Source organism: Dipodomys merriami, unplaced genomic scaffold (assembly GCF_024711535.1).
Source record: "Dipodomys merriami isolate MVZ:Mamm:240054 unplaced genomic scaffold, mDipMer1.0.p SCAF_125, whole genome shotgun sequence".
Taxonomy (NCBI): domain Eukaryota; kingdom Metazoa; phylum Chordata; class Mammalia; order Rodentia; family Heteromyidae; genus Dipodomys; species Dipodomys merriami.
The window spans coordinates 2,198,893-2,211,101 of NW_027202549.1; positions in this window are offsets into that span (position 1 = coordinate 2,198,893).

Consider the following 12,209-nt stretch of genomic DNA (forward strand, 5'->3'; position numbering starts at 1 on the left):
GGCCTCCTGCTTGGAAGGCAAGCACTGAACCACTGAGCCACCTTCACAGCTCCCCAGGATCAGCATTTTAAAGAGTGCTTGGCTAGCATGCATGAAACCCTGGGTTTGATTCCTCAGTGAATCAGAAAAAGCAGAAGTGGCACTGTGGCTCAAGTGGTAGAGCACTAATCTTGTTTACAGAGAGGCTTAGGGACAGAGCCCAGGTCCTGAGTTCAAACCCCAGGCCTGGAAAAAAAAAGGGGGGGGGGCTGGAGATGTGGCTTAGTGGTAGAGTGCTTGGCTAGCATGCATGAGGCCTTGGGTTCAATTCCTTGGTACCACATAAAGAAGGAGAAGAAAGAAGAAAGGAGGAGGAAGAAGAAGACAGATGCTGGTGGCTCATGCCTGTTATCCTAGCTACTCAGGAGGCTGAAATCTGAGGATCACAGTTCGAAGTTAACCTGTGCAGAAAAGTCCATGAGACTCTTATGTCCAATGAACCACCAGCAAACCAGAAGTGGCGCTGTGACTCAAGTGGTATGGAGCTCACCTTGAGCTTGAAGAGCTCAGGGGCAGCGCCCAGGCCCCAAGTTCAAGCCCTACAACCGACAAAAAAAAAAAAAAAAAAAAAAAAAAAGAAAAGAAAAGATGGGTTAAGGTAATGACAGGTCTAAAAGTCCACAAGGCATATTTGAGTGCTAGATTCTCTGTGTACTGGCCATGAGGCCTGGGAGAAATCTTGGTTTCAGATGCTGTGCAACCCTGGAGGGCTTGGACAGGATATGGTGGAGGGTAAACACCTGAACGATTGCCACTGATTGTACACTTGGCCCCGGGAGGAGGAAGGAGAAGTGGGCTTCTGCGCAAGCCTGTTTCACATCCAAGCGTTGCTCCAATGACCTCTTGGTCAAGCGAGTCTTGCACCTCAATCTCTCATGCTCTCTGTCTCTCTCTCTCATTCCTCCCCACCCCCACCCCCAGTAGGTTGTGGGGCTTGAACTCAGGGCCTGGGCGCTGTCCCTGAGCTCTTTTGCTCCAGGTGAGCACTCTACTACTTTGAGCCACAGTGCCACTTCCAGTTTTCTGGTGGTTCCTTGGAGATCAGAGTCTCATGGACTTTCCTGCCCAGGCTGGCTTTGAACCATGATGCTCAGATCTCAGCCTCCTGAGTAGCTAGGATGACAGGCGTGAGCCACCAGCGCCTGGCTCACATCAGTCCCTTTCTAGCAGCTAGAGAAGAGATCATCCAAAGGACATCAAGCCTAGGGCTCTGCAGATTCCTTTACTTTCCTCACTTCAAGACTGGGTGCTAGGAACGTGGCTTAGCAGTAAGTGCTTGCCTAGCATGCATGAAGCCGAGTTCAATTCCTCAGTACCATATACAGAAAAAGCTGGAAGTGGTGCTATGGCTCAAGTGGCAGAGCACTAGCCTTGAGCAAAAGCAGCTCAGGGACAGTGCCCAGGCCCTGAGTTCAAGTCCCAGCCTGGATAACACAGCTGGAGCCCCTTGATGGAGGACATTGGTTGGGCCAATGAACCACCAGAAAGCCAGAAGTGGAGCTATGGCTTAAGTGACAGATCATTTGCCCTGAGGGATAAAGCTAAGGGACAGGGACAGGGCCCTGAGTTTAAGTCCCAGCCCCTCCCCCTACACACACACACACACACACACACACACACACACACACACGGAGTAATGGAATAAAAACAAACATAGGCTGGGGCACTGGTGCTCACGCCTGTAATCCTAGCTACTCAGGAGGCTGAGGTCTGAGGATCGGGGTTCAAAGCCAGCTGGGGCAGGAAAGTCCATGAGACTTTTATCTCCAATGAACCACCAGAAAAATTGCAAGTGGCACTGTGGCTCAAAGTAGTAGAGCACTAACAAAAAAAAAGCTCAGGGACAGAGCCTAGGCCCTGAGTTCAAGCCCCATGACCAACCAAAAAATAAATAAAGGGAGAAAATAAACCACAAAAAGACTGTCAAAGAAAGAAAGAGGGGCTGGGAAGGTGGCTCAGTGGTAGAGTGCTTGCCTTGCATGCATAAGGCGCTGGGTTCGATTCCTCAGCAACACATAAACAGAAAAAGCTGGAAGTGGTGCTTTGGTTCAAGCGGTAGAGCGCTTGCCTTGAGCTGAAGAGCTGAAGGACAGCGCCCAGGCTCAGAGTTTAAGCCCTACAATGGACACACACACACACAACACACACACACACACACACACACACACACAAAGTGAAAGGAATGGAAGGAAGGAGAAAATTAAAAAAGTCCTGTTATTCTAGATCTATCCTAGGCAAACAGGCACCAATGATTCGTGCCTGTCATCCTAGCTACTCAGGAGGCTGGGATGTGAGGATCCCAATTCAAAGCCAGCCTGGGCAGGAAAATCCAGATGACTCTTATCTCCAATGAACCACTGAAAAGCCACAAGTGGAACAAGTGATTCAAGTGGTAGAGCTCCAGCCTTTAGCAAAAGCAGCTCAGGGACAGTGCCTAAGCCCTGAGTTCAAGCCCCAGGGCTAGCACAATCCATCACAATCAATCATTCATTCATTCTTAGTGTATAGGAAGGAGCAGGCCCAGGCCTTCCATCTCATCCTTGGCCCACCCACAGGAAATGTCCACTGTTCCCTAAAATGGAGGAAGCTGCGTAGGGCATTAGGTAGAGAGGAGAGATCTTCAGGCTCCTAGAACCTTCAGTACCCAAAATGAACTACCCCCTAGAACAGCTGATCAGAATTGAGGTCCATCTTTAGTTCTCTGGAGATGTAGAGGTGAGGAAAGTCCTGAGCTGCCCCGGGGCCCTTCCATAACCAAGTTAGCCGGACTCACCATGAATCTCACACCAACTATGTCCTGGCTGAATCTAGTCAAGTACCTGTGTGTTCTGAGTCAGAACTCAGAAGTGTCCAGCTGGGCCAGGTGTCAGTGACTCATGCCTGTAATCCCAGCTACTCAGGAGGCTGCAATTGATAAGGATCCAGGTTCAAAGCCAGCCTGGGCAGGAAAAAAAATCCATGAGACACTTATCTCCAAATAATGACCAGAAACCCAGGAGTGGCAGTGTGACTCAAAGTGGTAGAGGTCTATCTAGCCTTGAGCATAAAAGCTCAAGGACAAGGCTCAGGCCCATTATGATCAACAATTTTTTAAAAAATGGAAGTGGCCGGGTGCTGGTGGCTCACGCCTGTAATCCTAGCTACTCAGGAGGCTGAGATCTGAGGATCGAGGTTCAAAGCCAGCCCGGGCAGGAAAGACTGTGAGGCTCCTATCTCCAATAAACCACCAGAAAACTGGAAGTGGCGCTGTAGCTCAAGTGGTAGAGCAGGCGTCTTGAGCTGAAGAGCTGAGGGACAGCGCCCAGGCCCAGAGTTCAAGCCCCACGACCGACCACAAAAATAAAAAATAAATGGAAATGGTGCTGTGGCTCAAGTGGTAGAGTGCTAGCCTTGAGCAAAAAAGAGCACTGGGACAGCGTCCAGGCAAAAGGGTCAACTGAAGAAAGAGGTCCTGAGTTCAAGCCCTGCCCCCAAACAAAAAGAACAACCAATTAGGATGTTCCCAGTTAGGACTGGGAAGGTGGCTTAGTGGTAGAGCGCTTGCCTAGTATGCATGAAGCCCTAGGTTCGATTCCTCAGTACCACATACACAGAAAAAGCCAGAAGTGGAGCTGTGGCTCAAGTGGTAGAGTGCTAGCCTTGAGCAAAAAGAAGCTCAGGGACAGTGCCCAGACCCTGAGTTCAAGCCCCAGGACTGGAAAAATAAAAAAGAACCAATCTAATTCTCCTCTGAAGACCCTACCAGACCCCAGCCAGGCCATCTTGAATGTGTATAAGGGAAGGAGGCTCGGGTTGTGCTCAGGAAACCTCAAAACAGCCTGAGGGTGATGGGATGGGGAACTGGGGGTTGAGTGGGGAGTCAATTCCTCTTTCCTCCTCCCCAGCCATGCATATAGGGCTGTTCACCGTTCCACATAGAACAGTGGTCTGGCAAGATTCTTGTGAAAAAGGCTCCTCATTCAGGACAGAGGCCACATCCGCCTTGTGGCCTAGAGCCCCAGCATTCACAGCTCATTCAAGGCTTGGAGGAATGTTACACAAAAGGAACCTGTTTGCTCACGATCAACCCCTTGGGTTGGGTTTTCTCCTCAGCTCTACCCATTTCCTACAGAATGCACGCAGAGTCCTGGAGCAGGCCTCGGAGTCGTGGACCTCAGACTCGAAAGATGTGCAGAGGCCCAGCTCCAGTTCGCTCTGGGACGGGCACTGCTCAGAGAGGCCAAAAGGGGGAGGGTCAGCTCCAGCCCCCACCCTCCGCCTCCCTCCCACACAGCACCTTGCCCAATGTGGGCAATTTGTTCAGCAGCGGTGGCAGATTGTACAAGAGGCTTTTACCTCAGCCAGGATAGGAGGTCAGCCCCAGGAGCAATGGCTCCTACTAAGGCCCAAGGATTGAGACAGGCCTGGACAGGATTATGACACCTCAAAGCCTGGCCTGCCCGGCTCCCCACTTCTTCTTAGCCCTCCCCCCACCCCCAATCCCAGAAGTGTTTCCTCTTTGCTAAGTATATTGAAAGGGTGGAGAGCAGTGATAAGCTAGAAGGATCTTTGATTTTTAATTTTTTGCCAGTCCTGGGGCATGAACTCAGGGTCTAGGCACTGTCCCTGAGCTTCTTTTGCTCAAGGTTAGCACTCTACCACTTGAGACACTGTGCCACTTCTGGGTTTTTCTGTGTGTGTGTGTGTGTGTGTGTGTGTGTGTGTGTGTGTGTGTGTGTGTGTGTGTGTGTGTGGTACTGAGGAATGGAACCCTCTGCCACTTCTGGGTTTTTCTCTGTGTGTGTGTGTGTGTGTGTGTGTGTGTGTGTGTGTGTGTGTGTGGTACTGAGGAATGGAACCCTCTGGGTTTTTCTTTGTGTGTGTGTGTGTGTGTGTGTGTGTGTGTGTGGTACTGAGGAATGGAACCCAGGGCTTCATGCATGCTAGGCAAGCACTCTACCACTAAGCCACCTTCCCAGCCCAGACCTCTGAAATTTCCAAGCTCTTCCACATGAAGTTTTCTCTCTATTCTGGTTTTGCTAATTCAAAGAGTAAATTTGGGAACTCTTTCCCTTCTTCCCCCCGCCCCCTCTCTCTTTTGATGCCAGTTCTGGTAGGGCTTGAAATCAGGACCTGGGAGCTATCCTTGAATTTTTTCACTCAAGGCTAACACTCTGCCACTTGAACCACAGCCCCACTTTTAGCTTTTTGGTGGTTCATTGGAGATAAGAGTCTCTCAAGCTTTCCTGCCCACACTGATTTTGAACTGTGATCCTTGGATCTCAGTCTCTTGAGTAGCTAGGATTACAGGCGTGAGCCACACTGGCACCGGCCTCCTTATGTCTTACAGAGGCAAAAATGTGCCTAATCCTTATTAGATAAATGCCAGCAGAGATGAATAAGCTAGCTTTGATGTTCTTGTGTCTGAGCATGCCCCATCTTGCAAAGGGCTCTGAAGCCAGGAACCAGTGGCTCAAGCCTATAATCCTAGCTACTCAGGAGGCTGAGATCCAGAAGATGGTGGTTTGAAACTGCCCTGGGCAAAAAAATAGTCCTCAAGACTCCATCTCCAAAATAGCCAGCAAAAAGGCAAAAATAGAGGTAAATACCCAAGTAAAGTACCAGCCAAGCAAGCTGAGCAAGCTCATTACTAGCAATAAAAGAAAAGGAGGGGAAAACAGTTCTGAAAACAGAAAACAAACCAAATTGGGGGCCCATTTGGTTTCTGGCTTAGTCTCTCTATAACTCTTAGCAGCTCACCTGGAGTCTCTCCCAAAGAATATTATCCTGGTTCCCGGGCGCCCTCTGGTGGCCAGTCGGCTCAGGAGTACGGAGAAAGAGGAAGAAAATCCTTAACCTTCCACCTCACCATCTCAAGGCAGAAATCAGACCAGGAGGAAGGAAGGAAGGAAGGAAGGAGGAAGGAGGAGAAGAGATATTTTCTCAGAAGCTTTTTCTGAACGCACTGCCTTCAAGATACAATTCAAAGGCTTGGTCTTCATTCATACCACTAACATTCTCCCCAGCCCACTACTGAGAACACAGGAATGCTCAGTTCTCCAGGTAGCTCAAAGCTCTGTGTGTGTGTGTGTGTGTGTGTGTGTGTGTGTGTGTGTGTGTGTGTGTGTGTGTGTGCGCGTGTGTGTGTGTGTGTGCGTGTGTGTGCGTGGTGCTCCCATTCTGGAACTCAAACTCAGTCAGGGACTTACATTCGTGCTTTGGCTCTTGGCTGGTGCTCTACCACAGAGCCACACCTTGAAAGAGAGAACAGAGGCTTGGAAGGTGGCTTAGTGGTAGAGTGCTTGCCTAGCATGTATGAAGTGCTGGATTCTATTCCTCAGTACCGCATAAACAGAAAAAGCTGGAAGTACCACTGTGGCTCAAATGGTACAGTGCTAGTATTGAGCAGAAGAAGCTCAGGGACAGTGCCCAGACCCTGAGTTCAAGCCCCAGGACTGGAAAATAATAATAATAATAATAATAATAGGAAACTGCCTTCCAGCTAGAGATCGCAACCATCACCCCTCTCTTCAAAGACTTGGGCCTAAGGACACACTTGTCCTAGGCCCTGTTCCATTTAAGAACCAATCCAAGATGGACGCTGGTGGCTCTGTAATCCTATCTACTGAGGAGGCTGAGATCTGAGGATCTCAGTTCAAAGCCAGCCCAGGAAGGAAGTCCATGAGACTCTTCCAATAAACCACCAGAAAACTGGAAGTAGCGCTGTGGCTCCAAGTGGTAGAATGCTAGCCTTGAGTTTTTTTGGTGATGGTTATGCCTGAACACTCATTGTCCCTGAGCCTTTTTCGCTCAAAGCTAGTGCTCCACCATTTGAACCACAGTGGAAGATAATAGGGGAGGTGGGACTTCCTGGCTGATGCTCAAAAATTAAAAGCAAAAAAAAGGGCTGGGAAGGTGGCTTAGTGGTAAAGTGATTGCCTATCATGCTTGAAGTCCTGAGTTCCATTCCTCAGTACCACATACACAGAAAAAGCTGGAAGTGGCGCTGTGGCTCACGTGGTAGAGAGCTAGCCTTGAGCCAAAGTAGCTCAGGGATAGTGCCCAGGCCCTGAGTTCAAGCCCCAGGACTGGCAAAAGAGAAGGAGGAGGAGGAGAAGGATGAGGAAAAAGAAGATGAAGCCCCAGAAGAAGATATTTTCCTAAGACCTGATGTTGGCTCACGTCTGTAATCCTAGCTACTCAGGAGGCTGAGAGCTGAGGATCATGGTTCAAAGCCAACCCAGTCAGGAACATCCGTAAGACTCTTGTCTCCAATAAACCACCAGAAAACCAGAAGTAGGGTTGTGGCTCAAGTGGTAGAGTGCTACCCTTGAGCTGAAGAGCTGAGGGACAGCGCCCAGGCCCAGAGTTCAGGCTCCAGGACCACCACCAACAAAAAAATAATAATAATAAAATAAATTCCATTTCAGGCTAATCGTGTTAGAGTGGGAGTTGAGTTTTGAGCTTTGGAGGGAGAGTTTAGTTGGAGAAAGGAATGTCGGGATGGTAGGAGATGAGGAAGGAAGCTATGGAAATCCCTGGGGGCTGGTTCAAAGTAATCCTTGGTGCTGGCGTAAATTTGTCAGAGAAGCTCTAGTGAAAGAATTTGTAGGGCTTCTGCTGGAATGTTCTGCATTCCAGAGGGGACATTTATTTAGCAAGGGGGCAGAGCTAGCCTGTATTTAGAATGCTATCTACCTAATTAGCACAACCTAGTATGGACACAAATTATGAGATCGCGGCCATCCCTGAGCTTTAAAATAGGTCGGTGGCTCCAAACCAGCTTGAGATCTACAGAGCATTATTATTTTATTTGTTTGTTTGTTTTGGCCAGTCCTGGGGCTTGAACTCAGGTCAGGGCCTAAACGCTGTCCCTGAGCCTCTTGGTACTCAAGGCTTGTGTCCTACCACTTGAGTCACAGGCCCATTTCCGGCTTTTTCTATGTATGTGGTACTGAGGAATCAAACCTGGAGCTTCGTGCATGCTAAGCAAGCAGTCTACCACTAAGCCACCTTCCCAGCCCACCAGAGAGCCTTTCTTGATTAAGCAATTTCCAGATCCCTTATCAGCCTTCAGAAATCAAGATATCTCAGGAGTCAGGTGCCAGTGGCTGCAGCCTGTAATCCCAGCTACTCAAGAGGTTGAGAACTAAGTATCCAGGGGGCAAAGTCCAGTGAGACTTATCTCCAATTAATTACCCCCTCCTTCCCCTCCCCCCCCAAAAAAAAATCTGGACGTGGAGGTGTGGTTCAACTGGTAGAGCTCTAGCCTTAAGGGGAAAAGAAAAAGAAAAGGCTCTGGAACAGCACCCAGGTCCTGAGTTCAAGCCTTAGGACCTTCACAATAAAGGTAAAAAGAAATTTTAAAAGTACACATGGGGGGCTGGGAAGATGGCTCAGTGGTAGAGCGCGTGCCTTGCATGCCTGAGGCCCTGGGTTCGATTCCTCAGCACCACATAAGCAAAAAGAAAAAAGCCAGAAGTGGCTCTGTGGCTCAAGTGGTAGAGCGCTCGCCTTGAGCTGAAGAGCTGAGGGACAGTGCCCAGGCCCAGAGTTCAGGCCCCACGACCGGACCCAAAAAAAAAAAAAAAGTACACATGGGAAGATAGGTATGGCCCCGCTTAGCTTTTGAGATCAGACCATAAGCATGCAGGATAAATCCAATTCTGGCACCACAAGTTGAATGAAAGGAGAATGAGCAGGTGATCTTTGAATGAAAGAGGAATGTTTCGCTACAAAACATAAATCCTATCCATTGATGGAAAGGGGGAAACCAAGTTTTATTGTTATTGTATGAGGTTTTTAAGTTAGTGCTTTAGCAAAGGAAATCCCCTTCTTCAAACAATACAGGATGCAGAAGATAACACTTGCTATTTTGGGAGGCCTAAGTTTGACCTCACCACCCAAGGTAAAAACCAAGGCTTCCTTCTCTCTTTTTTTTTTTTTTTTTTTTTGGTCAGTCATGGGGCTTGAACTCTGGGCCTGAGTGCTGTCCCTGAGCTCTTCAGCTCAAGGCTAGTGCTCTACTATTGAGCCACAGAAGCACTTCTGGCTTTTTCTGCTTATGTGGTAATAAGGAATCGAACCCAGAGCCTCATGCAGGCAAGGCAAGTACTCTACTGTTAAGACACCTTCCCAGCCCCCAAGGCTTCCTCTAGCGCTGTTTTATTCCCTCCTCATTTCAAGTCTCACCATCCCACAGAAGGACTGCTAATGATCCCTTCTAGCTACTTTCCCTAGCTAAGTAATAATGCATTCTTCATCCTGTAACCAAAGTTATATTTTATTTACTGGCACTAGAACTCAGGGCCTGGACACTCCCTGTCCCTGAGCTTTTGTGCTCCAGGCTAGTGTTCTAGCCTTTGAGCCACAGCTTCACTTAGGACTTTTGGGTGGGTCACTAGAGATAAGAGTCTCAAAGACCTTCCTGCCCAAACTGGCTTCCAACTGTGATCCTCAGTTCTGAGCATCCTGAGTAACTAGAAGTACAGGCTTGAGCCATTGGTGCCCGGCTTTGATCATTCTTTAAACAGAGAAGACAGGGCTGGGGCAGCTTAAGGACAGTGCCCAGGCCCTGTGTTCAAGCCCCAGGACTGGCACAAAAAAAGGAAAGAAAGAAAAAGACAACAAAATAGGCCAGTTGGGGCTGGGAAGGTGGCTCAGTGGTAGAGCACTAGCCTTGAGCTGAAGAGCGGAGGGACAGCGCCCAGGCCCAGAGTTCAAGCCCCAGGACCAATAACAACAACAAAAAAAGAAAAAAGGAAAGAAGAAGGAAAAGAAGGAGAAAAGGAGGAGGTGGAGGAGGAGGAGGAAGAAGAAGAAGAGGAAGAAGTGGAAGAGGAAGAGGAGGAGGAGGAAAAAGGAGAAGAAAAAAAACAATAAGAAAACAATGATTTACTGACACTAAAGCATTTCATTCCAGTACTTGGATTTTCTGATAAAAATGCTCAGATATATCAATTCACTTGAATGGCTCTCAATCAGAGAATGTCTCTCCCAGTCCCAGAATGTCTATTTAGATAGGAGGGCCTCTCATTGTTTTACTGCATCTAGAAACAAATAATAGATATGCATCATGCCTACAGAGATGTACAGGCAGAGAAATGGACACATGCACATTCATGAGTTTAAAATGTTGACAGTTTCTCTGAAGACAGTAAAGTTACAGATTATTTTCCATTATGCTCACTTGTATATTCTAAGGCTATATTATTGTATAATACAAACCTCTGAAAACAAAGTTTTCCTTGTTTTGGCACAGAGTGCTGCTAAGTAGGCTAAATTGGCCTTGAATGCCACCTGACTCAACCTCTTAAAATATGCTAGGATGGGGCTGGGAAGGTGGCTTAGTGGTAGAGTGCTTGCCTAGCATGCATGACGCCTGGGTTCAATTCCTCAGTACCACATACACAGAAAAAGCCGGAAATGGTTCTGTGGCTCAAGTGGTAGAGTGCCTAACCTTGAACACAGAGAGGCTCAAGGACAGAGCCCAGGCCCTTTGTTCAAGCCCCAGGAGTGGCAAAAAAAAAAAAAAAAGGAAGAAAGGAGAGAGGGAAGATAATCCTTCTGTAAAACACCTTAATAATAACAAAATTATATTTAAAAATAACATAAGCATGGTGCTGGTGGCTCAAACCTGTCATCCTAGCTACTCAGGAGCCTGAGATCTGAGAATCAGGGTTCAAAGCCAGCCTGGGCAGGAAAGTCTGTGAGACTCTAATCTCCAATTAAACCACCAGGAAACCGGAAGTGGCACTGAGGCTCAAGTCCTAGAGCTCTAGCCTTGAGCTATAGAGCTCAGGGACAAGGCCTAAGCCCCGACTTCAAGCCCCACAACCAACAATAAATAAATAAATATTCAAAAACAAAAACAGAAATGGGGCTGTGTCTCACAGGGTTGAGCAGTAGCCTTGAGGGAAAAAGCTAAGGGACATTACCCAGGCCCTGAGTTCAAGCCTCATAATGGCACACACACACACACACACACAAAAGGAGCAAGACTGAAGGAGACTGATGGGAGGGTGAGCCAAAATGCATAAATGGACATAATAAATGTGAGAAGAGCTGGTGCCAATGGCTCACACCTGTAATCCTAGCTACTCAGGAGGCTGAGATCTGAGGATCATGGTTCAAAGCCAGCCTGGGCAGGAAAGTCCTTGCGACTCTTATCTCCAAACACCTCTAAAATACAGGAAGTGGTGCTGTAGCTTAAGTGGTAGGTGCTGGCCTTAAGCTGAAGAGCTCAGGGACAGCACCCAGGTCTAGAGTTCAAGCCCCACCACCAAAAAAAAAAAAACCAAACTCTGAAAAGCCACCTAAAGTACAATCTTAACAAGCATAGTATATTTTCCCTAAAAACAATGTCAAAAAGACCATTCCTTTTACAGCTAAATGGCTGCACCTTTCCCCATTTTATAATTTTAAAAGCCACTATTTTTTATAGCCCTCTATAGCCAGGGCTCTAAAAATAAATAGTCACCTATAAAACAGGAACCGTTTCTCTCCCAGAGAATTGTTAAAGATCAGATGATGTCAATCAGGGAAGGCAGAGGCTGGGTACCAGTAATTCTAGCTACTCAGAAGGCTGAGATCTGAGGATTGAGGTTGGAAGCCAGCCTGGGTAGGAAAGCCCATGAAAACTCTATCTCTAAGTAACTACCAAAAAGCTAGAAATGGAGCTGTGGCTCACATGGTTGAGCACTAGCCTTGAGGAAAAAAAGCTAAGGGACAACACCCAGGCCCTGAGTTCAAAGTCCAGAACATACACAAAACACACACACACACACACACACACACACACACACACACACACACACACAAAACACATAAGCCATTTGTAATAGTGTCGGGCATAAATCCTACTTAAGTGTTAGCTATTATTTTCTTTACTAGTTTCTCCCAGTAGGGTGAGTTTCTCCCAGTAGGGTGAAACAGGGCGGAAAAGAAGGAATGATTCTGAGAACATATATAGTAAGAGCAAAAATTACTGAATGGTGTAGGACAGGCTGTATTGGTAGGGCTCATGTCCTATGTCCAAAAGGTCTGTTAATTCTGGTGGTCAGGAATCTAATCCTCCTCTTCCTCGTTATAAAGTCAGAGTCCAGGGGCTGGGAAGGCGGCTCAGGGGGTAGAGCGCTTGCCTGGCATGCATAAGGCCCTGGGTTCGATTCCTCAGCAGCACATAAGTAGAA